A 25,776-nucleotide genomic window follows, 5' to 3' on the forward strand; every position below is an offset into this window, starting at 1 on the left:
AAAATTTAAGAATGGCTGTCTGGGGCTTCCCTGGTGGCGCAGTGGTTGCGAGTCCACCTTGCGATGCAGGGGACACGGGTTGGTGCCCTGGTCCGGGAAGATACCACATGCCGCGGAGCGGTTGGGCACGTGAGCCATGGCCGCTGAGCCTGCGCGTCCAGAGCCTGTGCTCCATAACGGGAGAGGCCGCAACAGTGAGAGGTCCGCGTATCGCAAAAAAAAAAAAAAAGAATGGCTGTCTGTAAGATTACAGGTTTTTGTAGGTGGGCTCTCCTTTCTCTAATGTTTCCTCGTTTTCTTGACCTTCCTGCTTTAATTCTGTGCCAATATGACTGTGTGCTTTTGGAGTCTGACCTATGGTTGAAAGCTCATTGCGGGACTAGGTAAAACGGGAGAATCCTATATCTTTAAACTTTTTTTAAAACATAAAATTATTAAATGTTATCTATGTGTTAAGTACTGCATTTAAACACCAGACAACAGTTTCATGAAATAGGCTATAGCTAGTAAATTGGAAAGAATTGTGGAGATACATTAGTACATTTTTGTTGATTACTGGAATCCACTTCACCCTCATTAATAAAACAGTAATAGAACAGTATGATTGCAGATATTTGAGGCCTTTAGCCATGCCAGAGAATTCACCTTTGAGTTTTTTAACCAATCAGCTTTGTGACATTATTGTTTAATCACCCTATGCCTCAGTTTTCTTACATATTAAAATGGGAATGTAGATTGTATACATTATATTGAGTGGTTATGAAGATTAAAAAGAAGATTAATGCATCTGAATTACTTAAAACTATATCTGGCACATAGTAATCAATATGATCTATAATCATAAGCTTTTGCTTTTAATTTGGATATTAAAATAGCTCCAATCATATAGAACTAAATATGTCTATTGTCTTAGTTAAAATGGGATCTTTATTCAATTTACAAAATGGAAATATTTGAAAACAAAATTTTCAGAAATAACTCTGTTTTGAAACACAGTTTACATATAATTATGTACCCAACTGAAGGATGTGCTATGTTTTTCTCATTTCACTTGTTCTTCATAGTCGAGGTTTGGTACATATAATTAGCTGTCAAGCATGTGCCAATTATGCAACTGCTTATGTGTATTAACCAGGTGTAGCATACCTTAAATATTAATTCTATGAATTTGAAGAAATTATATGAATTATGCCATTCTCTGCTCTTCAGATAATGGCCATACAATAGTTTATCTACTCACCAGTGATTTATTATTTTTGAATTGTGCATATTTTTTACTTATCAGAACCATGATGCATTAATTATGTTATATCCTCAGTTTCTGACTTGAGCATAAATATTCTCAGCTCTTTCATACTCTAGTGATGCTAGAGGAATATCAGTTAAGATATAGCTAAAAAGTGATAAACATGCACTTCTAGTTCTATTTACTTCTAAACATTTAATCATATAATGAGGGTTTTTATAAGATGAAAAAATAAATGAGTTAGTAAAACATGACCAATGCAATAATAGTAGTCTTGGTAGTGTTATCCTTTTCCCAAGGAGAATGGAAGGGGGATGTAATTTGATTGGCAGTATCCCCAGAGGGAAAGCTAACCTGTAAAACTGAGGACTGTCAAGTTCCTCATATCTAATAAAAGACTGGCAAATTAGAGTTATCAGCAGCACTAGCAATAGGAACAGATTGCATTATAAATCATCATATCATTGACAGACAATTACATCCAGAAATTTCCAAGCATGGGGTGGTACAGTGTTCGTCCATCAACAAAGTTATTCAAGCCAAAAGCTCAGTGAGGATGTGAATATAAGGAAGTTGCTTCTGGGTGAATGCTGGATTTATTTCTCCTATTACGTTCTTCCCACACATCTCCTGTAGTCATGAAAATTAAAGATAGAAAATACCTATTAGCACTCCTGGAGTCTGCTCTCCCTGCCCATTCACAAGCAATTCAAATGTACTATCTTTCTTTCTTAGGTTAGGAGGGGGATAAAAGTCTTTGTCAAAAGAAGGCAGAGAAGTAGTTCTGGAGTTGACAAAGAACTAACTGATCAATATTTTTATTCCAAACATGACACTTGACATTTGCATCTAGATATATATTTTATCTATTCTAAAACATTTTGGTAAAATAGTAAATCAATATTTTTTTTGATAAATTATATGTTTGCATCACATTTAATTTCTGCACAATCACTTCATCAGTGCATAATCAATCACAAGACTGAGTGTAATATAATAAATTGAAGAGATGGCATTGTCTCTGTTCATGAAAGGAAAACAAATATTGGTATTCCTTACACATGAGACAATTTAACTCAAGAAACAAATCATCTCAAAGAGTAGTTGACAAAGTTTATGTAACATTTACAAAGTTACAAAGTTTACACATTTTATTTTCTCAATAGTGATATTCATGTGGCAACATTTTGGACTTAATAGTTCCATAAATCGCTTAGTATATGAAAACTACTATCGATAACCTGAGTAAATTACTGTTAGAACTATTGTTATTAAGATTATTTTGTATATTTCCCCTGCAGTTTTGCCAACCACCCAGCCCAGCTCAACTGCACTCAAAACAGGAAGCATTCACATAATAACCTACCTTGTATTAAAATATATTTTGTACATGTGGTCTTCCCTTGAGGTCTGAAAATCTGAAAGAGAGATACTATGTTTTACTTAGTCTTTTCAATTCTTCCAGTACGTTTGAATATGTGCTTTGCTTCTGCTTTATGCAAAACACATATTTGGGTAATGTGTGTATATTCATGTGGCAAATTTTTAGCTTTGTTAGTTCTTCCACTGAAATTGGCTTTGTCTTATGCAGTTTTGGTAAAATAAAGATTGCTTACCTAATGTGAGAGGACCAGATGCAATAAATATAATCTAACTTGTCAACTGGATAAGCCAACAGAAACTGCTCAAGGTAACTGAGATGTCTGCCTTATAAAGGGAGCTATTCTGAATCGAACTCTGGTTTTGTCTTTAAAAATATCTCATTTCTTATATAAATACAATCTCTGCCTCCATAGTTACTATAATTAAAGGTAGTTAAGAATATTGAATTTTAAAATGCTATCCAATATTCTAAATTTATTCACTTTGAAAATATAGCAATTATCTGAAGCCTTTTAACTGACATTTTCTGGTTTACCAGAGAATTCTCTGACATAACTCTACAATCTGCTCTAGGATTATGTTTTTCAGGTAGAGATATTTTCCAGCTGAACTAAGAACTTACATTAGTTTGTTGAGTATATTTTTTAGGGTTTTAATACAGAGTGAAATAAAGTACAAACCTCCATCAATCTTACCCAAAGAGAAGGCCTCCATTTCTGAACTCTGAAATTCATTCTCTGATAGTTTTATGTAAATAAAGGTCTTGCAGATTCCAAGAATAATCCTAATAATCTGGATTTACCATAATTGTGAGGCAGTCATATAAAGAGTCATTTTTTAAAGACTGATTGAAAATATATAAGCATTCAGGAGGTTATTGTTTTAGGATACCTTTGATTTTGGAAAGGAGTTGTTTTTTGCCCTGAAAATCATGGCTCACTGCAAACAGAAATCCACTCAAAAGAATTGATTTGGAACACAAACTGCTATGTAATTTTCAATATATCCATGTTACATAAGTGCAGAAGGCTGCATGATTTTACATTACATTGTTTGAGGATTGGGGATTTGTGTTTTATTTCTGCTTCAACAATTGCCTGTTAAAAAGATGATGAATTGTGAGGTGGTTACAGGCTTTAATTTTTTGAGTGAATGAAGGGATTGTATTTATAGAAGGTCATTCAGCTCCTGTGGGGAAGGTTATTAATATAAGAAATTATGTGCTGAGGTAAACCACCTCAATCAGACAGTGAAATTCATCATTCAATACTTGTTTAGGGACATGCAAAATACACTGTAAATTGAGTGTCTCCCTTTCAAGGAGATTAATGTTACAGCTCAGGAATTTTCAGAAAGTTGTGATAAGAGTCTTGAGGATTAGTGACAATCAGAATACAATTAATTTTTCCTTTATCTACCCGGAGGTCAAATCCACTTGAGGATATCTCCTTTCATTCTTGTTCTGCCTATTTTGCTTGAAACACAGGGAAAATGGCTGTCTATCCCACCCATCCCCAAGTAAAAGTGAAAAGTACACATCTTTAAATATGTGGGTTCATTAAGTCAAGTCTTTACAAGGCAAAGAATAAGTAAATATACATTGTGTTTAGATATCAAGTATATGTATTTCTGAATAATAGCCTGCTTGGAACAGTGTAGAAAGGGTCACAGACAGCATATTATTTAGGTTATTCTAAAGAGCAAGCATATTATCAATTATATGAATACGTTTAAGAACTCAAAGAATGTTAAAAATATTGTCCTAATTTGTTGTTTTGAAAAATGAACACCATTCTAGGTTTAAAACTCAATAAGGAATAAAAGGATCATGTTATATATAATTTTAAATGTTGATATTAACACAACCTGACTTTAGATAACCCCTTATACTTCTCAAATTCTTTACACTTAATTATCTCATTTAAGCCTCCTAACCACCTTCCCTGACAGGCAAGAGAGGGTTATATTATCCCCATGGGGACACAACCACTTTCTCATGGTTTTACAGTGAATACAGTGCTTTTTTCCACTGGACCATTCTGAAGACTATGCCTGTATGCAACGTATGTGAATGGAATACTACCAAATATTCAATGATTCTAATTAGCTGTATTAGTGTATGGGATTTTGTGAATGCCAGTGTAATGCGTGGTTCCATAACAGAATTCAAAATTATACTGAATATTTTATTCAAAATAAATAAGTAGTTTTAAGAACAAACTACCCACTAGACACTGTGCATGTCAATAGGACATCAAAGGGAAAATAGACACAAAAAACCACATCATTACTATACAGATAAACGGATGTTAAAAATTTTTCTTTGCTATGGATGCAAAAGGAAAAGTATAAGGAGGGTCTAAGCCAATGAGCTTTGAATGAGTTGGCTTTAAGATGTGAGAAGGAATCTTGGAACATTAGCAAATATTGAAAATTACAGAATGAAACATAGAAGAACAATTAGTTCTCTTAGGAGGCAGTAAATTTAGATGTCATCACTTATAAGTGTACAGGGGATAATGAAAGGTATGGAATAACATGAAGATTCTCTGAGAAATAAGAAATGGTGAGAAGCTACCCAAGAGTGTAGACTTGAGAAATGTCAATATATAGGACAGCTTTCCAATGAGAAAGGAACAGTCAAGGATAATGAAATTAAGAGAGTTATTGAGGAACAGAGAGATTAGCATTGTGGGAAAAAAGGGAAAGAAACCAGAGTGATGACTTTCCAACAGTAATTATAGTCAATTGTTAAGGAAGCTGTGACATCATTGAGAAGTGAGGAAATTGAAAACAATTGAAAAGAATACTCTTTTCAAAATGCACTATGAGAGCAATAGGTGGAAAACAGAGGGTTGAAAATATGAGTAAGTGTTACAATAATTATAGGTGAATTTATTTTACCATGACCAAAAAAAACTTATAAATCTTTATAAGAGAATTGACAAAAGTTAAATCATTATTTAGATTTAAATGCATCGGGCACGTTGGGAGCATTTAGTGGTTTTATCCTGATAATATAAAAATATCTGGGTATCCATTTGATACTTGGGCACATATTCTACTCCTCTGCTTATTTTTTTCTCAATAGAGAAACATTGGTTAAAATTATTACTACTAAAAAAAATATTACTATAACGATTATAAAAACTGTTCAAATGGTAAATTAAAACACATTTTTTTTTCTTTTTGTCTTAATAAAACTGAATTTGAAAGTCTGTTTCTCTTTACTTGTCTTACCCTTTGCTATAAAAGAAAAGTTAATAAAGTGGTATAAAAGGCAGTTTAAGAAGACAGTCTTAATATAATGTATACAGTTATAAAAGTCGATGATGAAGACATTTTGGTTATAAAAAACAGAAACTCACTTACACCAGCTAGATTAAAATAGAGATCTCCTGACATCCAAGGGGTGAAAATGAAGAACACCTGAGTCGTTATCAAAAGTGGAACAGAAAATTATAAATGAGGCAGTTTCTCTGTGCGCCTGTGTGTCCTGCACTCTCTGTCAGTGTCTCTGTCTATCTCTGTCTCTCTGTTTTCTTTCCACTTGGTATCCATGTATTTCTGGAAACATCTGTTGACTTTCTCTATACTGTTTTGTCACAACTTGTACGTGGGTGCTGCAGGGTCTTTGTATACTCCAATCCTTCAATTTCAACTTCAATCACCAACTGAGACTTTCTGTTCTCCCTCTTAAATTTCCAGGAGAGCACTGGGGAGGAAGAACCCATTTTTTAACATAGCCATGTACAACAATTTTCACACAAGACACTAATCATCTTGGATTTTGCTTATTTGGTTGTTTAAGGTACACCACTTTCCTAATGTGCCTGGTCTGGAAGGGACAAGGAATGAGAGAGAGGTGATTGTGTCCTGTAGTTGGAATGTATCTTCAGTGGATTGGGTAAAGCAGAAGGAGATATCTTAAGTAGTTTGTCACATATATAATACTAAAGTGAAAACATGACATTTTAAATAGGTAGAGTTGTTCATATAGAGGGAATCAGTACCCAGGAGGCATTTTAGTAATGGATTATTTATGTATTTTTACCTTGTAATGAAATTAAAAGGGATCTCCTGGTCAATTCTATCTTACATACTTTCTGTTTGTATTGGATTCTCATACCAAGTATTTGTCGCTTCTTTTCCATAAACTTATTTTATACTGAATCACAAAGAATAACTATCATAAAAACAAATAACATGTCAACACATTTATTCGACCAGAGCCCTCTTGAGATAATGCTTTAATTTTCATCAAGACTGTAGTGATTAATGTTTCTGATTATGATTATCACATAACACATTAGTGATTATATTTCAAAAAGGATTTAAAATATAAAATGTTTCAAGAATCTGGTGAGTCATTTGACTCAGTCTGTTGAAAGATGGGGAAAACTGAAAGGACAATTTTGATCCTTAATATCAGGAACTAATGAAATATATGTAAGGCAAGTGTAGTCGACTTTCACATGCAACACATTCCCAAAGGCCTAGTTTCATGGCAGTTCATTTTGAAGTGCATTCTTGTTTATTCATGAAGAATAAATTGAGCAAACGTTGTTTCCTTGTCTAACGTGACATTAACATAAACCATCAAATGAGTGGATCAAGGTTTCAGCAAGTGAAGGATATGTTTTATTAGTTGTTGCTCAATATATGAAGCAGGCAATTGAAGTAAAAGAAAGTAGGTAGTGACTTTATTTTTCATTTGTAAAAAGTTTCAGTTTAATGAGCAGCAGAAAATAAGGTTTTGTTACCTTTCATGTGTACTTTCGATAGCTTGTTTAAAAGTTTGTAAATATTTGCTGAATGTGCCCTTTATTAGGTATATGTGTGTGCATGGGTTTTCCTTTCTCAGACAAACATCCCTTCTTGTGTTTAGCTTTTTATTTTAATAAGACTGTGGACAAATTTTTATCCTCCTCCATGCTTTAGAGGGCTCACTAGGGAATCAGATTGGAAAGAATGTTTTGTACTTCGAGATGATACGTACAATATCAGTTAGCTTAAAAGCACAAGAACGAGTTGGTAAAGTTCATTCAAGCCTTGCTCACAATCAACCATTAACACAAAAGGGTCTAAGCTGTGTGGATAAATTACATATATAGCTTCAATATTTAGACCTACACTTTTGACTGTATTCAAACACATATTTATCATAGTATTTGATTTTAAACTCATCAGACTCTTTTTTTAAGCCCATGTTTCAGAATATCTGATTGGCCTTTTCAACCTCCCAGATTATGAGCATGGCACATTTCCAGAGAAAGGTGTATTTTATCAATATATTTGGATATTTTAGTTAAGCAGATGGTTTCTTAAGATTTGGTTATAAGTTCCTTCCAGGGAAAAACATCTTTTTTTTTTTTTCCTGTTCAATTGAATGGACACCTGGATTGAATGAACTATAGGCTCTAAATCCAGTCTATTGACAGGTCTTTGTTATTAGCCTCTTGCCTGGCAGTGATCTGGGCAACTTGTAAGAATTTTAATGTGCTGAGTTCAAAAGTCCTTTTAAAGTCTGTAAACCTATAATTTAAAATATGGGATTGAAAATATGGCTGAATTTTTTGTTGCTTCAATTATATTAACAGGAATTAAGATAATTTCTACCCCAAGTCACATAAATAAGATAAAATACATCATCCATTGGCCTCTAAATATTTACTCCTGTCTCTATGCCTTGATTTCTTCATCAATAATAGAGGTTAAGAAAAGAATCTCTAATGTCTCTTTCAACTTTAATATGCAATGAATCTATCAGATGTTGAAGTCACCCAAAGGGAAGGGAATTGTTACAAATCCTGACTTGCAAGTACAATTTTCAAGCCCAGACTCCAAGCACTTAAAAGAGTTTCAGTGCCACAGAGGGGAATGAAAAAGAGACCTAATAGAACTTAAAAAGAGGAAAGGCTAAAAGAAAGGCAAAGAGGGATTCAGAGCTGCTGAGCTCAGTGTCAGGAGTACGAATCATATTTACTCTGATTTCTTGTTTCTTTTGATGTTGAGGCTCAAAAGAAGGCAGCTACCTTATCTGGTTGCTTCCTTCTGCTTCTCTATACACACACATGCACATACACAGACACACATACACCCCCAGCTCCTACTCTTTAGAAGCTGGAGAAAAGTTATGTTTTGCTTTTTAAAGTGTTCCGTATTTGTTTGTATTATTGCAGAACATTGTGGATTGTCTGATTAATTTAAACATCTTTCCACAGTGAGGCATGAAAGCCAACCCAAATTAGTGTTGATGGTCTCATTCCGGGCTTATGTTAGGTCTCTTGGTAATCAAAATGGTAAGAAAAATATATCATGTAAATAGTCTAACAGAATTTTTTTTTTTTCCATGAAGGGGAGTAAAAAAGTCTACTCATTCTTATCAGATCCTTATCATCTAAGGTTGAATAAAAAGAAATATTTTGTAAAAGGGCTTGACATTGTAATAGAATGCTAATACAAGATCACAAAGAGCCATGTTTCAATGGTATTGAATTGTAAAAGGCAATAATTATATATTTTTTCTCTTTTCCTAAAATTATTTTCCTTAAATCATGTATTATCTTGATTTAGAAGTGGATTTGTGCTATCGGTATTTCTATTATGAAGAGAAATGTTTTATAAAATGTTCTCTATATATTGTTCAATCACTTTAAATATTGCCCCTAACATTTTCCACTTCATAAAATCTGTCACAAACTTAAACATTAAATCTTATTCACTGGAACTAAATATATTTATTTTAATATCAATATAGGACTAAAATACTTTTTTTGTTGTTGTTTGTTTTTGGTGGTACGCGGGCCTCTCACTGCTGTGGCCTCTCCCGCTGTGGAGCACAGGCTCCGGACACGTAGGCTCAGTGGCCATGGCTCACGGGCCCAGCCGCTCTGCGGCATGTGGGATCTTCCCGGACTGGGGCACGAACCGTGTCCCCTGCATCGACAGGCGGACTGTCAACCACTGCGCCACCAGGGAAGCCCAATACTTTGTTCTTTGACAAAGAGCTATCATTCTGTATTCTTCTGAAGAACACTATAGAGAAAAAAAAAAAAAAACACACAATGTAAAAATGCAACTATTTAATCATATTCTCTTCAGATTTTATTCTTTTTGTTCCCTTTCTTTTGAGATATTTACCTATGTTTCCAAATACATTTTGGAGATATGGAGAGTTAATAACATGAACTTTTTTTTATATAATTGGCATGTTTAATATATTGCCATTTTTGAGGACAAGGATTATTTCTTATTTGTATTCTTTTAACCAAGTCATTAAAAAGTATATGGCACAGAGGGAATTGTTAAGAAATATTTGTTGAGGTGAATAAATGCTTTTATTTGGGAGAATCTTCACAAAAGATACAACATTTAATGTCCTCCTTGAAGAGAAAATCAAATTTTCTTCCTCAGAAAAGAAATGCTTCCCAGTTATGCTTTACACTTATTAATATATAGTTTCAAAAATTTGTTTTTGGAACAAGTTCCTATAATCTATTTCTGGTTCATTTTCATACCTCTCATCACCAGGGGAACGACCTCATAAGACTAAATCAGAGAAGTGTTAGTGTTTTAGAGAATCATCTATGTGTTAAAGTTCTATGACCTCAAGATTAAACGATAAACAGTACGATGGCTTTGCTGAAGTTAAATTAGTTGGGAGCTTAGAGACAAAGAAAGTAACTCAAAAGATGAACTCTATAAGCAGTGACTCATCTACAGATATTTCCTTGTTTGTTAAAGTACATTCCTTTGGGGATTCTTGCCCCAAAGTTATAAGAAAAAACATTTTTAAGGCCTTGAAAGTGAGCATGTTTCTCATGTGACTTGGTTTTGTTCCTTAAAATGCATAGAATTTCAAGAAATTCAATTTAAAAAAATAGATTTAAAAAACATTCTATCCTTTTAAACATTCACAACTAGACAGATTCCAGACTTGCTAAAGAGTTTCCATCCAACATCACTATGATTAGTTTCTTTATTTTGGCCTTAAATACTCTAAACTATCTAAAAAAGCACTGGATGCACCAGTTCTTTTTCTGAAAAGAAAGTCAATAAACATCAGACCTTTGATAGTGTTTGTTTGGTTTTTTTTCCTTATATATATATAAAAAAAGACATTCATGGAACATGAGAATTAAAAATTTTACTTTGGTTTTAATAAAAGTCACATGCCTTTTCAAAGCTATCAGCAAGATAAGAGCAAATGATTACAACAGAATCAGTGGTAAAGTCTCAGCTTTCCTGCAGTCCCTTTATCAACTAAGTTATTTACACGATTTTATGAAGATCTAATAGAGACTGATATTTGGAAAAACAAACCCTAAGTTAAATTTTGGGGTAACAGATCTGATAGTATCTCACATACATACTGCATTTTTGACTTGGAGAGGTGGAGGAGATTTTCTATCCTAAACTTCCCGTTTTACAAAGACACTGAGGCTGTGAAATGACATGGTGAGATGGTGGCAGTGCTGAAGGTCAAGTCCAATTGCTCCAGTGCCAGTTGGCACTTTCCAGTGTATTCTGGAATATCCTTTTTACTCTAAATCATTACTCTAAAAGTTATGAATTTCCATTCAAATTTAGCTAATGTACAATTTGCATAAATGAATTTAAAATCAAAAATTGAAACACTCAACTTACAAAAACACATCTTAAAATTATGTATTCAAGGGATAGTGTTTGTTTGTTTACTATTAGTGTACATACTACAAAAGAAAAAGAAAACATGTCTCTCTTTTTCTCTCTGTGTATGCTATTAAAAATATAGGTTGCAGCTTCAGGGTCTGTTTTAGACAACTTTCTGGTAAGAGAAGTCTAATAAACCACTGAACTTATTTAAGAATTTGCCTTGAAAGACAATATTCAAATAACTGGCACAGCCTTGAACTTTGAATTCACTTTAAAGCACTCTAGATTTGAATATCTGAATTTATTACCTGATTTCTTTGACTGAAGGTTGGCTTGCAGACTGTTGTGAAAGACTGGCATGCAGATAGCCTAGGTTACTATTATGTTAAAGGCTTATTTTGGGAGAGCATTTTTTTTCATAATACAAGGACATATTTCTACTATCGGAAATTATATTCAGTTTAGATTTTTAAAAAAATTCTCTATCATGAAAATTTCAACATATAGTTATTCTAGGTAAGATTATTTTTCAGAAATATTTCAGTCTAAACTCTAGGATGTATTAATGTTAGATATTGTATATACTAACTTAGTATAGTATAATATGTGGTTTGTTTACAGCACATTTAAAATTTTATAAATAAATATTTATATACTATATAATTTATACCATGCAGGGTGATATTTTTTAGAAAAAAATATAGTACTTGATGTAATATTGATAAAAGCAATTCTGTGTAGAAAAGAAATATTCCTTCTATACAAATATATGCAATCATCTACAAAAAAAATATGAGTCACCTACATGAAACATGGATTCACAAGCATGTTGTATGTGTGTTTGCATGTGTGTACACACACATTAAGTTCAATTCACACATGGCTGCCTCTCTATAGAAGAAGAATATTTACTGGGTGGAAAGCCCATCACTGTGTAACCAAGCAGGACCCTATGGAGACTTCCTGGGACAAGCCCTCCTCCATATCCTCTGCTTTAGCTCCTCTCTGAAGTACCTAGATAACAGTATTTGATGCACGTTTCCTAAGTTGTTTTACAGATGTGAAAGCCCCCCACCAAATGGAAGATGTTAACTAATTGATGACCATGAGCACATAGCCCCAAGACTCCTGGAGGGAGCTTAAGGACTGATAATGTTAACTCCTGTGACACCGCTCTGTTACCTCATCATCAGCCAATCAGAGAATTGTGGATGAGCTGATCATATACCCTGCAACACCCCTCCCTCATCTGGCTTTTAAAAATGTTTTGCGAAACCCTTCGGGGAACTCAGAATTTTTTAGAGCATGAGGCACCTGTCTCCTTACTTGCTGCTGCAATAAAACTTCCTCTGCTCCAAACTCAGATGTTTTGGTTTGTTTGACCTCACTGTGTGTTGGGCACACAAACTTGCGCTAACAACTGTATCCCTGGATTCACTTACATCCTAGATTCATATAACTTTTTTGTGTGTTTTAATGTCAGTAAGTGGGACATGTTATAAACTAATACTGTTGTTTTCTAATAAGTTAGTTTTATTACTGTGTATTTGGTACTCTTTCAGAATTTCCTGAAAACGTTAACCAACTGAAAAAATACATTGACTTCAGTAAACATTAATTACCTAGAGTGAAAATGAAACTCATCATTTTCCTCCCTTGAAGTCTTTCAATTCCGGCTGGAAATATAACAGAAAGACCCCCATCGAATACGCAGTGGACATTTCTAAAACAAGACTTCTCCCATTGTGTTTGGAATATTCAAACTATTTTTACTCACCCTATTTTTTGCTTGTGATGAGAAAAATTTAGTTTTGTTTCTCTTCAAGGTATAAATAAAATTAAATGATAAATACATGAAAAAATTCTCAGGGATTTTAAAACAAAAATAATAAAATAAACTTAAATGAACTACAAAACAATTGTCTTGAATATAAAATACAGCATGATTAATCTTGATTAACCCTGGTACTGAAAATGTCTGCTATTGTAGTCCTTGGAATATGTTTGGACAGAAGTTAGCCTCTCTTCCTAAGTGTCTGGAGATGTAAAGGCTTGCATTGCTTGCATCCATTCATTTAAAATGCAGAATTAATATGCAGTGTGCAATGCTGACTGGCATTAATGAGGCATAGCCCAAGCAACATAACATGCAATCCTTTTGTAATTTAAAATCTTTCAATGTCTTATTGCTCTTGTGAAATGGCTTTATAGTAAGGTTATAATACAAGGAAGAAACCAATGGAGAATTGTAAAGTATAGAACATTAGTGTTTGAAGTGTACTTTCTGAGGGTTTTTATTTCTATGCATGCCCATAGCAACTGGGTCAAAGGAGGTTCATAAAGCTCTATATAACATCCATGAACCACTTAAAGAAAATGTTGTAATGTGCAGAGAGCAGCTACAATTTGTGATCCTCATAAAGGTGGTTTTGCATTGTTCCTTGGTGAGTAATGACCTACGATTGTATCCAGTTTGTCTATAGTAAATTAGAGAGCATAGTAGTAATTGCTTAGAAAGAAATTCATAACTGGATGTGGCAAAATATATGGGTTTGTTCATGTATTTATGTATTTAGCAAAACTGAGTTCACACTCATGTACCCAGCACCCTGGCACACTCAATGTTCAGTTCACAGAGTTTGCTCAGCTGTTACACATTTAGAAGGAAGCTGCTGAGTAACTTTGACATAAGTTGTTATTGTTTAATTCCTAATTGAATTACCAAAATTTCTATAGGACTATAAAATTATTTTCCCTTTATTCCCACTCTCATTAAATATTGTATTGAGAAAAGAAGACAAAATTCAGCTTAATGTAGCCCCTTCACAAACTTTATGATTTTGGGGGGGAATATATCTTTCTCTCTATCTCAAGTTCTGCATTTGTGAATTGTCCATTAAGAAAAACCTTGAAAGTCATTGCATAGAAGGAAAATCAAGCATTCTCAGGAAATGAACAATATACAGAGTTGCTAAATCTTTATAATAACCAATGATATTTATAGCAACAGATTGCTCTCAAATACCACTTAGGCAATAACACACTAAGAGAAAGCTATTTCTTGGTTACAGTACTTGGCACCTATAATTTTTATTAAATTGTTACAATTGTTTCAAAAATGTCAGCCAGCTTATGATAGAGACCATTAAATTTTGGAATAGCATAAGAAGAATCCCTAAACAAAGGGGAAAAAATGTTTCATCTGATAATTCAACTTGAATCATTTACTGAATTTCATCAGATGTTAATTCCACATTCATAGATTTTTTTCCTCTTTTTGCTTATATTTGTTAAAATTTTATTTTGTTACAAAGTATTCCTATATCTTAGCAGTTTTGGAATAAGTGGATTCAACTTAGTATATTATAAAATAGTAGGTGGAGGTAAATATTATACTAATGCTTTAAAAGTGACCTCCTTGCAATAACAATGTGCACGATAAGAAATACATCTTTTTGTCTGTTAATTTCACTTGATCACAGGGCACTATAATTGAGGGAAGCCAACTAGCCTACTTAATGGCCTGTGCCAAAAGACTATATAAAATCAGCTTTTGTTTTTTCACAAATCCCACATGGAACAGTCAACTTCTTCCTGTTCATTGAGCAGAGGTGACTGCCTCCATCTAGCTAGTCTCTTTGCAAACCTGGACTAAAAATGGAAAAGCTTGTTAGGACAGAGGAGAAAGCAAGTACTATTGTAGACGAAATGGGAGGAGGTACCTTTGGAACATCAAGAAGGGAGAAGAAAGCTTACCTCAGGACTGAAAGAAGATACTGGATGGGGATTGTGAGAAGGGTGGAGGGGAATTTACACAAAGTGAGAAGGGCTATTGATCAGTTCAGGGAGTTTTGAAGTAGATCCCAGTCAACTTGCAAACCCGAGGGGTATGATGCCCTGAAGAACCAAGAGGCTGGACCTGGCAAAGTCTCCTGTGTAGGGAAATGGTGCAGGGCCCAGAAGATGAACAGGAGCAAATCTGTTCATATATGCAGTAGATCAATTCAAATTTATCCACTTATGTAACATATTACTGTGAGAAAGATGCTTTCAGCTATGATTTACTAAAGGTCCAGTTGGAGCAACAAACCATGATGACTAAATCCACTGCTTTGTTTTTTGTTTTTAATACAGATATTCTCAATCTATAAGACTAATGCACTTTATTCTTGTGTTAGCATTTACGATACAAAATGTAGGTCTTGGGAATAATAATTTTGCAATTTTGCAATGAATTTGTCTGCTGGAGACGAAAACATAAAAGAAAAAGGAAAACAGCTACAAAGAAATTATTACCAGGGAGTTAGAGGCCAAAATAATCTAGGTGAATACAAGTCTCTGTAAAAGTCTTGCATTTATTCTTTCATTTCACTTAAAATTTTCACATAAAATATTTATAAAATGCCTGGTAATGCTGCAGGCATTGTACTATATACTGGAGATAAATTGTCAACAGGAGGATCATGTTCTCTTGTGAAGTGAAAGAAAGCAAAACCTATTTAGAGGAAGTAGTGAAAGACCTTTAAGCCATAGTACCATAGAAAGAAAACCAGCATGTTTCTAAAAGAAACATTTTCTACTAAAAAGGGAAGGGTTTATCCTGAGCCATATCAAAAGGGATCTACCTCCCATGTGGCACCTTTATTTCTGAAGAGGCACCATTTCAAGATTTTATAGTTTATAAAGCTCTTTCATAACCATTATCTACAACCTTGTTGAGGTGGATGATACAGATTTTTAACAAAGCCATGCTAATTATTTTTCTATGTGCTAATTCATTTTCAGTTATTTGAAAAGCTCAGAAAGAGTAAAGAGAAATAAGGAAAATACCTATGTCCCTGGCACCCAGAACAAATGTATGTTACTATTTTCTGATATTTCTCTCTCCAATTTTTAAAGGAAAATACTTTTTTAAGAAAAGAAGAGAGACAAAACAATTTTTTTTTAATTTTTACAAAATAAACAAGCAGACACCTGTATACTACTGGTACAGTTGACATTCCTTTTGAGTACTTTTACAGTTCACAATTTTTTCTCATTCTACATAAGTAATCTCTACACTGATATGTATTCTAGCCATCTGTATTTCTATGATTTTAAAACTAAATACCATTTATATGGTATTTGTTTTTTAAATTTATTATACTGCATTTTCTTTATAAATCAAAACATATATTGCATAGGGTGAATACCTATCTGTTCACACTTCTTGATGAGCGTTTTAGCTTTGTTTTCCAATCATATTTAATGATGACAGGACAATAAACCAGTAGAGAAGGACTCATAGAAGACATTAGAGAGAAGGAAGGAGATACAAGCTCAAGGCTTCCTGATTTGAGACACTAAGTTTCAGGACATTAAATGATTGGAACAGATTTTCGGAAATCGGAATGTACACTATGGATCTCTTAAAAAAAAAAAAAAATATATATATATATATACATATATATATATATTAAAGAAGATGTTGGTGGTAGGAGTTTATTCATTTATTTTATTTATTTTTGCTGTGTTGGGTCTTTGTTTCTGTGCGAGGGCTTTCTCTAGTTGTGGCAAGTGGGGGCCACTCTTCATCCCGGTGCGCGGGCCTCTCACTATCGCGGCCTTTCTTGTTGCGGAGCACAGGCTCCAGACGCGCAGGCTCAGTAGTTGTGGCTCACGGACCTAGTTGCTCCGTGGCATGTGGGATCCTCCCAGACCGGGGCTCAAACCCGTGTCCCCTGCATTAGCAGGCAGATTCTCAACCACTGCGCCACCAGGGAAGCCCTTAAAATATAAAGTTTATCAGCTTCCTGAAATATTCACAAAAATATATGGTTTGATGTAAGCATGTTTAGGAACATTCTAAGAGCCCTTCTCTTGTCAGCTTATAAATAGGAAATCGTTCATGGATCTGTTTGAGAAAGTATTTTAGAATTGGGAAACAGTGGAGTATGCCATCAGAAAACATACTTCCTGAGAAAGTAATCAAGCTTCGTTTTCTCCAAGCTTTTCAGTTTTAACAGTGACAATAGCAACACGAACAGTTAAATGATTCCAGAAATAAAACATGAGAGATAAAAAGACAACAAGGAGTTTGTGGTGTCCTGGAGGGCGAGTGAAACAAATGCATCTTGAAGGAAGGAATTTTCAGTAGTGTCAAGTGAGAGGAGGACTGAGAATTGCCCTTTGAGTTACTATCCTTGGAGATGGTGAAAGAACAGTTTCAATGGAAAGGGGTGGTAAAAAATGTGACACGGGGCTTCCTTGGTGGCGCAGTTGTTGAGAGTCCGCCTGCCGATGCAGGGAACACGGGTTCGTGCCCAGGTCCGGGAAGATCCCACATGTCACTGAGTGGCTGGGCCCGTGAGCCGTGGTCGCTGAGCCTGCGCGTCTGGAGCCTGTCCTCCGCAACGGGAGAGGCCACAACAGTGAGAGGCCCGCGTACCGCAAAAAAAAAAAAAAAAAGTGACACACATGGGCTTCCCAAAGGAATGGGTGGAGAGGTTGAAAACACCAAGTATAGACAATCCTTTTAAGTAGATTTTTTTCTGTAAATGTCAATATTTTATTTACCTTTAGAAATTTCGTATTAAAAATTTAAGAATGTTTACCAATTCTTCATGAAAGTAATCACTAGTTTCTTAAAATGGGTAGGAATAATAGTTTCAGTGGGAAGTTTTAACAAAAGGAATGGTTATTTAATGAAACCTATAGCATAAAAATACAAGGCGGCTGCCTCTATAATGATTGTATAAATTTTATACCAGCACCATTGATTTTTAGCAAAAACTGCTTTTGTAAGAAGGTAGGAGGAGTAACAGAATAACAGGCCATATTGCAGCTACTACAGAGTTGGGTGGAAAATGTAAAGAACCCCCTTCGTAGCAAAGAAAACAGCAGTGTCTTACTTATGGTTATGTGTTTTTTCATCAAACTTCTTTTTTTTTAACTGGGGTAATTGCTTTACAATGGTGTCTTAGTTTCTGCTTTATAACAAAGTGAATCAGTTATACATATAATATGTCACCATATCTCTTCCCTCTTGCGTCTCGCTCCCTCCCACCCTCCTTATCACACCTCTCTAGGCGATCACAAAGCACCGAGCTGATCTCCCTCTGCTATGCGGCTGCTTCCCACTAGCTATCTACCTTACGTTTTGTGGTGTATATATGTCCATGCCTCTCTCTCGCTTTGTCACAGCTCACCCTTCCCCCTCCCAATATCCTCAAGTCCGTTATCTAGTAGGTCTGTGCCTTTATTCCTGTCTTACCCCTAGGTTTTTCATGACATTTTTTTTTCTTAAATTCCATATAAATGTGTTAGCATACGGTATTTGTCTTTCTCTTTCTGAGTTACTTCACTCTGTATGACAGACTCTAGGTCTATCCACCTCATTACAAATAGCTCAATTTTGTTTCTTTTTATGGCTAATATTCCATTGTATATATGTGCCACATCTTCTTTATCCATTCATCCAATGATGGACAACTTAGGTTTTTTCCATCTCCTGGCTACTGTAAATAGAGCTGCAATGAACATTTTGGTACATGACTCTTTTTGAATATGGTTTTCTCAGGGTATATGCCCAGTAGTGGGATTGCTGGGTCATATGGTAGTTCTATTTGTAGTTTTTTAAAGAACCTCCATACTGTTCTCCATAGTGGCTGTACCATTTCACATTCCCACCAGCAGTGCAAGAGTGTTCCCTTTTCTCCAAACCCTCTCCAGCATTTATTGTTTCTAGATTTTTTGATGATGGCCATTCTGACTGGTGTGAGATGATATCTCATTGTACTTTTGTTTTGCGTTTCTCTAATGATTAATGATGTTGAGCATTCTTTCATGTATTTGTTGGCAGTCTGTATATCTACTTTGGAGAAATGTCTATTTAATCCTTCTGCCCATTTTTGGATTAGATTGTTTTTTTTTTTTTTTTTTTTTTTGTTATTGAGCTGCATGAGCTGCTTGTAAATTTTGGAGATTAATCCTTTGTCAGTTGTTTCATTTGCAAATATTTTCTCCCATTCTGAGGGTTGTCTTTTGGTCTTGTTTATGGTTTCCTTTGCTGTGCAAAAGCTTTGAAGTTTCATTAGGTCCCATTTGTTTATTTTTGTTTTTATTTCCATTTCTCTAGGAGGTGGGTCAAAAAGGATCTTGCCGTGATATATGTTATAGAGTGTTCTGTCTAAGTTTTCCTCTAAGAGTTTCATAGTGTCTAGCCTTACACTTAGGTCTTTAATCCATTTTGAGCTTATTTTTGTGTATGGTATTAGGGAGTGATCTAACCTCATACTTTTACATGTACCTGTCCAGTTCTCCCTGCACCACTTATTGAAGAGGCTGTCCTTTCTCCACTGTACATTCCTGCCTCCTTTATCAAATATAAGTTGACCATATGTGTGTGGGTTTATCTCTGGGCTTTCTATCCTGTTCCATTGATCTATATTTCTGGTTTTGTGCCAGTACCATGCTGTCTTGATTACTGTAGGTTTGTAGTATAGTTTGAAGTCAGGAAGCCTGATTCCTCCAGCTCCGATTTTCGTTCCCAAGATTGCTTTGGTTATTCAGGGTCTTTTGTGTTTGCATACAAATTGTGAAATTGTTTGTTCTAGTTCTGTGAAAAATACCAGTGGTAGTTTGATAGGAATTGCATTGAATCTGTGGATTGCTTTGGGTAGTAGAGTCATTTTCACAATATTGATTCTTCCAATCCAAGAACATGGTATATCTCTCCATCTATTTGTATCATCTTTAATTTCTTTCATCAGTGTCTTATAAGTTTCTGCATACAGGTCTTTTGACTCCTTAGGTAGGTTTATTCCTAGATATTTTATTCTTTTTGTTGCAATGGTAAATGGGAGTGTCATCTTGATTTCACTTTCAGATTTTTCATCATTAGTGTATAGGGATGCCAGAGATTTCTGTGCATTAATTTTGTATCCTGCAACCTTACCAAATTCGTTGATTAGCTCTAGTAGTTTTCTGGTAGCATCTTTAGGATTCTCTATGTATGGTATGTCATCTGCAAACAGTGACAACTTTACTTCTTCTTTTCCAATTTGGATTCCATTTATTTCCTTTTCTTCTCTGATTGCTGTGGCTAAAACTTCCAAAACTATGTGGAATAAGAGTGATGAGAGTGGGCAACCTTGTCTTCTTCCTGATCTTAGTGGAAATGGTTTCAGTTTTTCAGCATTGAGGATGATGTTGTCTGTGGGCTTGTCATATATGGCCTTTATTATGTTGAGAAAAGTTCCCCCTATGCCTACTTTCTGCAGGGTTTTTATCATAAATGGGTGTTGAATTTTGTCGAAAGCTTTCTCTGCATCTATTGAGATGATCATATGGTTTTTCTTCTTCAATTAGTTAATATGGTTTATCATATTGACTGATTTGCGTATATTGAAGAATCCTTGCATTCCTGGAATAAGCCCCACTTGATCATGGTGTATGATCCTTTTAATGTGCTGTTGGATTCTGTTTGCTAGTATTTTGTTGAGGATTTTTGCATCTATGTTCATCAGTGATATTGGCCTGTAGTTTTCTTTCTTTGTGACATCCTTGTCTGGTTTTGGTATCAAGGTGATGGTGGCCTCATAGAAAGAATTTGGGAGTGTTCCTCCCTCTGCTATATTGTGGAAGAGTTTGAGAAGGATAGGTGTAAGCTCTTCTCTAAATGTTTGATAGAATTCACCTGTGAATCCATCTGGTCCTGGGCTTTTCTTTGTTGGAAGATTTTTAATCACAGTTTCAATTTCAGTGCTTGTGATTGGTCTGTTCATATTTTCTATTTCTTCCTGATTCAGTCTTGGCAGGTTCTGCATTTCTAAGAATTTGTCCATTTCTTCCAGGTTGTCCATTTTATTGGCATAGAGTTGCTTGTAGTAATCTCTCATGATCCGTTGTATTTCTGCAGTGTCAGTTGTTACTTCTCCTTTTTCATTTCTAATTCTATTGATTTGAGTCTTCTCCCTCTTTTTCTTGATGAGTCTGGCTAATGGTTTACCTAGTTTTTCTTTTTTTTTCTCAAAGAACCAGCTTTTAGTTTTATTGATCTTTGCTATTGTTTCCTTCATTTCTTTTTCATTTATTTCTGATCTGATTTTTATTATTTCTTTCCTTCTGCTAACTTTGGGGTTCTTTTGTTCTTCTTTCTCTAATTGCTTTCGGTGCAATGTTAGGTTGTTTATTTGAGATGTTTCCTGTTTCTTAAGGTGGGATTGTATTGCTATAAACTTCCCTCTTAGAACTGCTTTTGGTGCATCCCACACGTTTTGGGTCATCGTGTCTCCATTGTCATTTATTTCAAGGTATTTTTTTAATTTCCTCTTTGATTTCTTCAGTGATCACTTCGTTATTAAGTAGTGTACTGTTTAGCCTCCATATGTCTGTATTTTTTACAGATCTTTTCCTGTAACTGATATCTAGTCTCATAGCATTGTGGTCGGAAAAGATACTTGATAAAATTTCCATTTTGTTAAATTTACCAAGGCTTGATTTGTGACCCAAGATATGATCTATCCTGAAGAATGTTCCATGAGCACTTGAGAAAAACGTGTATTCTGTTGTTTTTGGATGGAATGTCCCATAAATATCAATTAAGTCCATCTTGTTTAATGTATCATTTAAAGCTTGTGTTTCCTTATTTATTTTCATTTTGGATGATCTACCCATTGTTGAAAGTGAGGTGTTAAAGTCCCCTACTATGAATGTGTTACTGTCGATTTCCCCTTTTATGGCTGCTAGTATTTGCCTTATGTATTTAGGTGCTCCTATGTTGGGTGCATAAATATTTACAATTGTTATATCTTCTTCTTGGATTGATCCCTTGATCACTATGTAGTGTCCTTCTTTGTCTCTTCTAACAGTCTTTATGTTAAAGTCTATTTTGTCTGATATGAGAATTGCTATTCCAGCTTTCTTTTGGTCTCCATTTGCATGGAATATCTTTTTCCATCCCCTTACTTTCAGTTTGTACGTGTCTCTACGTCTGAAGTGGGTCTCTTGTAGACAGCATATATATGGGTCTTGTTTTTTGTATCCATTCAGCCAATCTGTGTTTTTTGGTGGGAGCATTTAGTCCATTCACATTTAAGATAATTATCTATATGTATGTTCCTATTCCCATTTTCTAAATTGTTTCATGTTCTTATTGTGGGTCTTTTCCTTCTCTTGTGTTTCTTGCCTAGAGAAGTTCCTTTAGCATTTCTTGTAAAGCTGGTTTGGTGGTGCTGAACTCTCTCAGCTTTTGCTTGTCTGTAAAGGTTTTAATTTTTTTCTCCTTCATCACCTTAAATATGTCCTGCCACTGCCTTCTGGCTTGCAGAGTTTCTGCTGAAAGATCAGCTGTTAACCTTATGGGGATTCCCTTGTGTGTTATTTGTTGTTTTTCCCTTGCTGCTTTTAATATGCTTTCTTTGTATTTAATTTTTGACATTTTGATTAATATGTGTCTTGCCATATTTCTCCTTGGATTTATCCTGTATGGGACTGTCTGTGTTTCCTGGACTTGATTAACTATTTCCTTTCCCATATTAAGGAAGTTTTCAACTATAATCTCTTCAAATATTTTCTCAGTCCCTTTCTTTTTCTCTTCTTCTTCTGGAACCCCTATAATTCGAATGTTGATGCATTTAATGTTGTCCCAGAGGTCTCTGAGACTGTCCTCAGTTCTTTTCATTCTTTTTTCTTTATACTGCTCTGCAGTAGTTATTTCCACTATTTTATCTTCCAGATCACTTATCCGTTCTTCTGCCTCAGTTATTCTGCTATTGATCCCATCTAGAGTATTTTTCATTTCATTTATTGTGTTGTTCATCATTGTTTGTTTCATTTATAGTTCTTCTAGGTCCTTGTTAAATGTTTCTTGCATTTTGTCTATTCTATTTCCAAGATTTTGGATCATCTTTACTATCATTATTCTGAAATCTTTTTCAGGTAGACTGCCTATTTCCTCTTCATTTGTTAGGTCTGGTGGGTTTCTGTCTTGCTCCTTCATCTGCTGTGTGTTTTTCTGTCTTCTCATTTTTCTTATCTTACTGAGTTTGGGGTCTCCTTTTTGCAGGCTGCAGGTTCATAGTTCCCATTGTTTTTAGTGTCTGTCCGAAGTGGCTAAGGTTGGTTCTGTGGGTTGTGTAGGCTTCCTGGTGGAGGGGACCAGTGCCTGTATTATGGTGGATGAGGCTGGATCTTGTCTTTCTGCTGGGCAGGTCCACGTCTGGTGGTGTATTTTGGGGTGGCTGTGGACTTATTATGATTTTACGCAGCCTCTCTGCTAAGGGGTGGTGTTGTGTTCCTGTTCTGCTAGTTGTTTGGCATAGGGTGTCCAGCACTGTAGCTTGCTGGTCGTTGAGCGAAGCTGGGTGCTGGTGTTGAGATGGAGATCTCTGGGAGATTTTCACCATTTGATATTATGTGGAGCTGGGAGGTCTCTTGTTGACCAGTGTCCTGAAGTTGGCTCTCCCACCTCAGAGGCACAGCACTGACTCCTGGCTGCAGCACCAAGAGCCTTTCATCCACGCGGCTCAGAATCCTCAATTTGGGATGATTCATTGTCTATTCATATATTCCACAGATGCAGGGTACATCAAGTTGATTGTGGAGCTTTAATCCTCTGCTTCTGAGGCTGCTGGGAGAGATTTCCCTTTCTCTTTGTTCTCACAGCTCCCAGGGGCTCAGCTTTGGATTTGGCCCCGCCTCTGCGTGTAGGTCCCCGGAGGGCGTCTGTTTTTCGCTCAGACAGGACGGAGTTAAAGGAGCAGCTGCTTCGGGGACTCTGGCTCACTCACGCCTGGGGGAGGGAAGGGCATGGAGTGCGGGGCGAGCCTGCAGCGGCAGAGGCCGGCGTGATGTTGCACTATCCTGAGGCTCACCGTGTGTTCTCCCAGGGAAGTTGTCCCTGGATCCCAGGACCCTGGCAGTGGCAGGCTGCACAGGCTCACTGGAAGGGAGGTGTGGATAGTGACATGTGCTCACACACAGGCTTCTTGGTGGCGGCAGCAGCAGCCTTAGCGTCTCTTGCCGTCTCTGGGGTCCAAGCTTTTAGCCGAGGCTCACGCCCTTCTCTGGAGCTCCTTTAAGCAGCACTCTTAATCCCCTCTCCTCGTGCACCAGGAAACAAAGAGGGAAGAAAAAAGTCTCTTGCCTCTTCAGCAGCTCCAGACCTTTTCCTGGACTCCCTCCCGGCTAGGCGTGGTGCACTAACCCCTTCAGGCTGTGTTCACGCCGCCAGTCCTCTCCCTGTGCTCTGACGGAAGCCCGAGCCTCAGCTCCCAGCCCCACCCACCCCGGCGGGTGAGCTGACAAGCCTCTCGGGCTGGCGAGTGCCGGTCAGCACCGATCCTCTGTGCGGGAATCTCCCCGCTTTGCCTTCCGCACTCCTGTTGCTGTGCTCTCCTCCACAGCTCCAAAGCTTCCCCTCTCCGCCACCCACAGTCTCCGCCCGCGAAGGGGCTTCCTAGTGTGTGGAAACCTTTCCTCCTTCATGGCTCCCTCACACTGGTGCAGGCCCCGTCCTTATTCTTTTGTCTCTGTCTTTCCTTTTTTCTTTTGCCCTACCCAGGTACATGGGGAGTTTCTTGCCTTTTGGAAGGTCTGAGGTCTTCTGCCAGGGTTCAGTAGGTGTTCTGTAGGAGTTGTTCCACGTGTAGATGTATTTCTGGTGTATCTGTGGGGAGGAAGGTGGTCTCCGCGTCTTACTCTTCCGCCATCTTCCCCTCGTCCCCCTGTAAAACTTTTATTGCTTTTGCTACTGCTGTTGTTTTTCTCTTGATATTTTGTTTATGAAGTACTTCATTAGGAATTTGTGTCAAAAATGAAAGAGCTAATATTCCTGATTATGAGCCAAATTTGTGTAGGTATTTCTGTAGCTAGTGAATGACAATTCCCCAGGAACTATGACAAGTGTTTAAGGGAGAGGAGCATTATACACATAAGAAAATGAGACTATTAAATGGAAAATATCAGATAGACTTTAAAGTATAAAATAAATGTATTTACAGTGATCACCATTGAATATGATTGTTGTTAGTGTGCTCTAGATCTCTTAAGTTTGATTTACATATGAATCATGCAATATTAAATCTGTTTTAGCAAATCCATCTTAGCCATAATTCATTATATAGTTATTCATATCAAATTTGGAAAATGGAAAATTTTTTTTTGAATTTTATTTTATTTACTTTTTTATACAGCAGATACTTATTTGTTATCTATTTTATACATATTAGTGTATATTTAGTGGGTGAAATCTCAAGACTTTTACAATAAAGCTTCTTTCTATTTTCAGCTGCAACTCCCTCTGAAATAGAAACTTGTTGGGAAGAATTCATAGTAATTAAATTGTTTTTCCCTTAAGAACTTGTTTCCTTAAAGTTTGAGCTATTAATAATGTCAGATATCAAAATACTGTTTATAGTGTTATTTTTTCTTTCTTTTTTGCTCTGATTCATAGATTTGTAATCCCCAGAGGTTATTTACCTCATAACACTAAAAAAATTTAAAAAGTGATGAAATAACAGTGGATTAAA

The 25,776-nt window shown here is 35.8% G+C and overlaps 1 protein-coding gene across 4 annotated transcripts in view; it reads left to right on the forward strand.

Annotated features, from left to right (window-relative positions):
- Window positions 1-25,776, forward strand: part of PCDH9 (protocadherin 9) — a 986,051-nt gene that overhangs the window by 334,374 nt on the left and 625,901 nt on the right. The window lies entirely within an intron of this gene.

The sequence above is a fragment of the Aethalodelphis obliquidens genome, unplaced genomic scaffold, assembly GCF_003676395.1.
Source record: "Aethalodelphis obliquidens isolate GAN/ISIS:26980383/991018 unplaced genomic scaffold, ASM367639v1 scaffold76, whole genome shotgun sequence".
In the NCBI taxonomy this organism is placed as follows: Eukaryota; Metazoa; Chordata; class Mammalia; order Artiodactyla; family Delphinidae; genus Aethalodelphis; species Aethalodelphis obliquidens.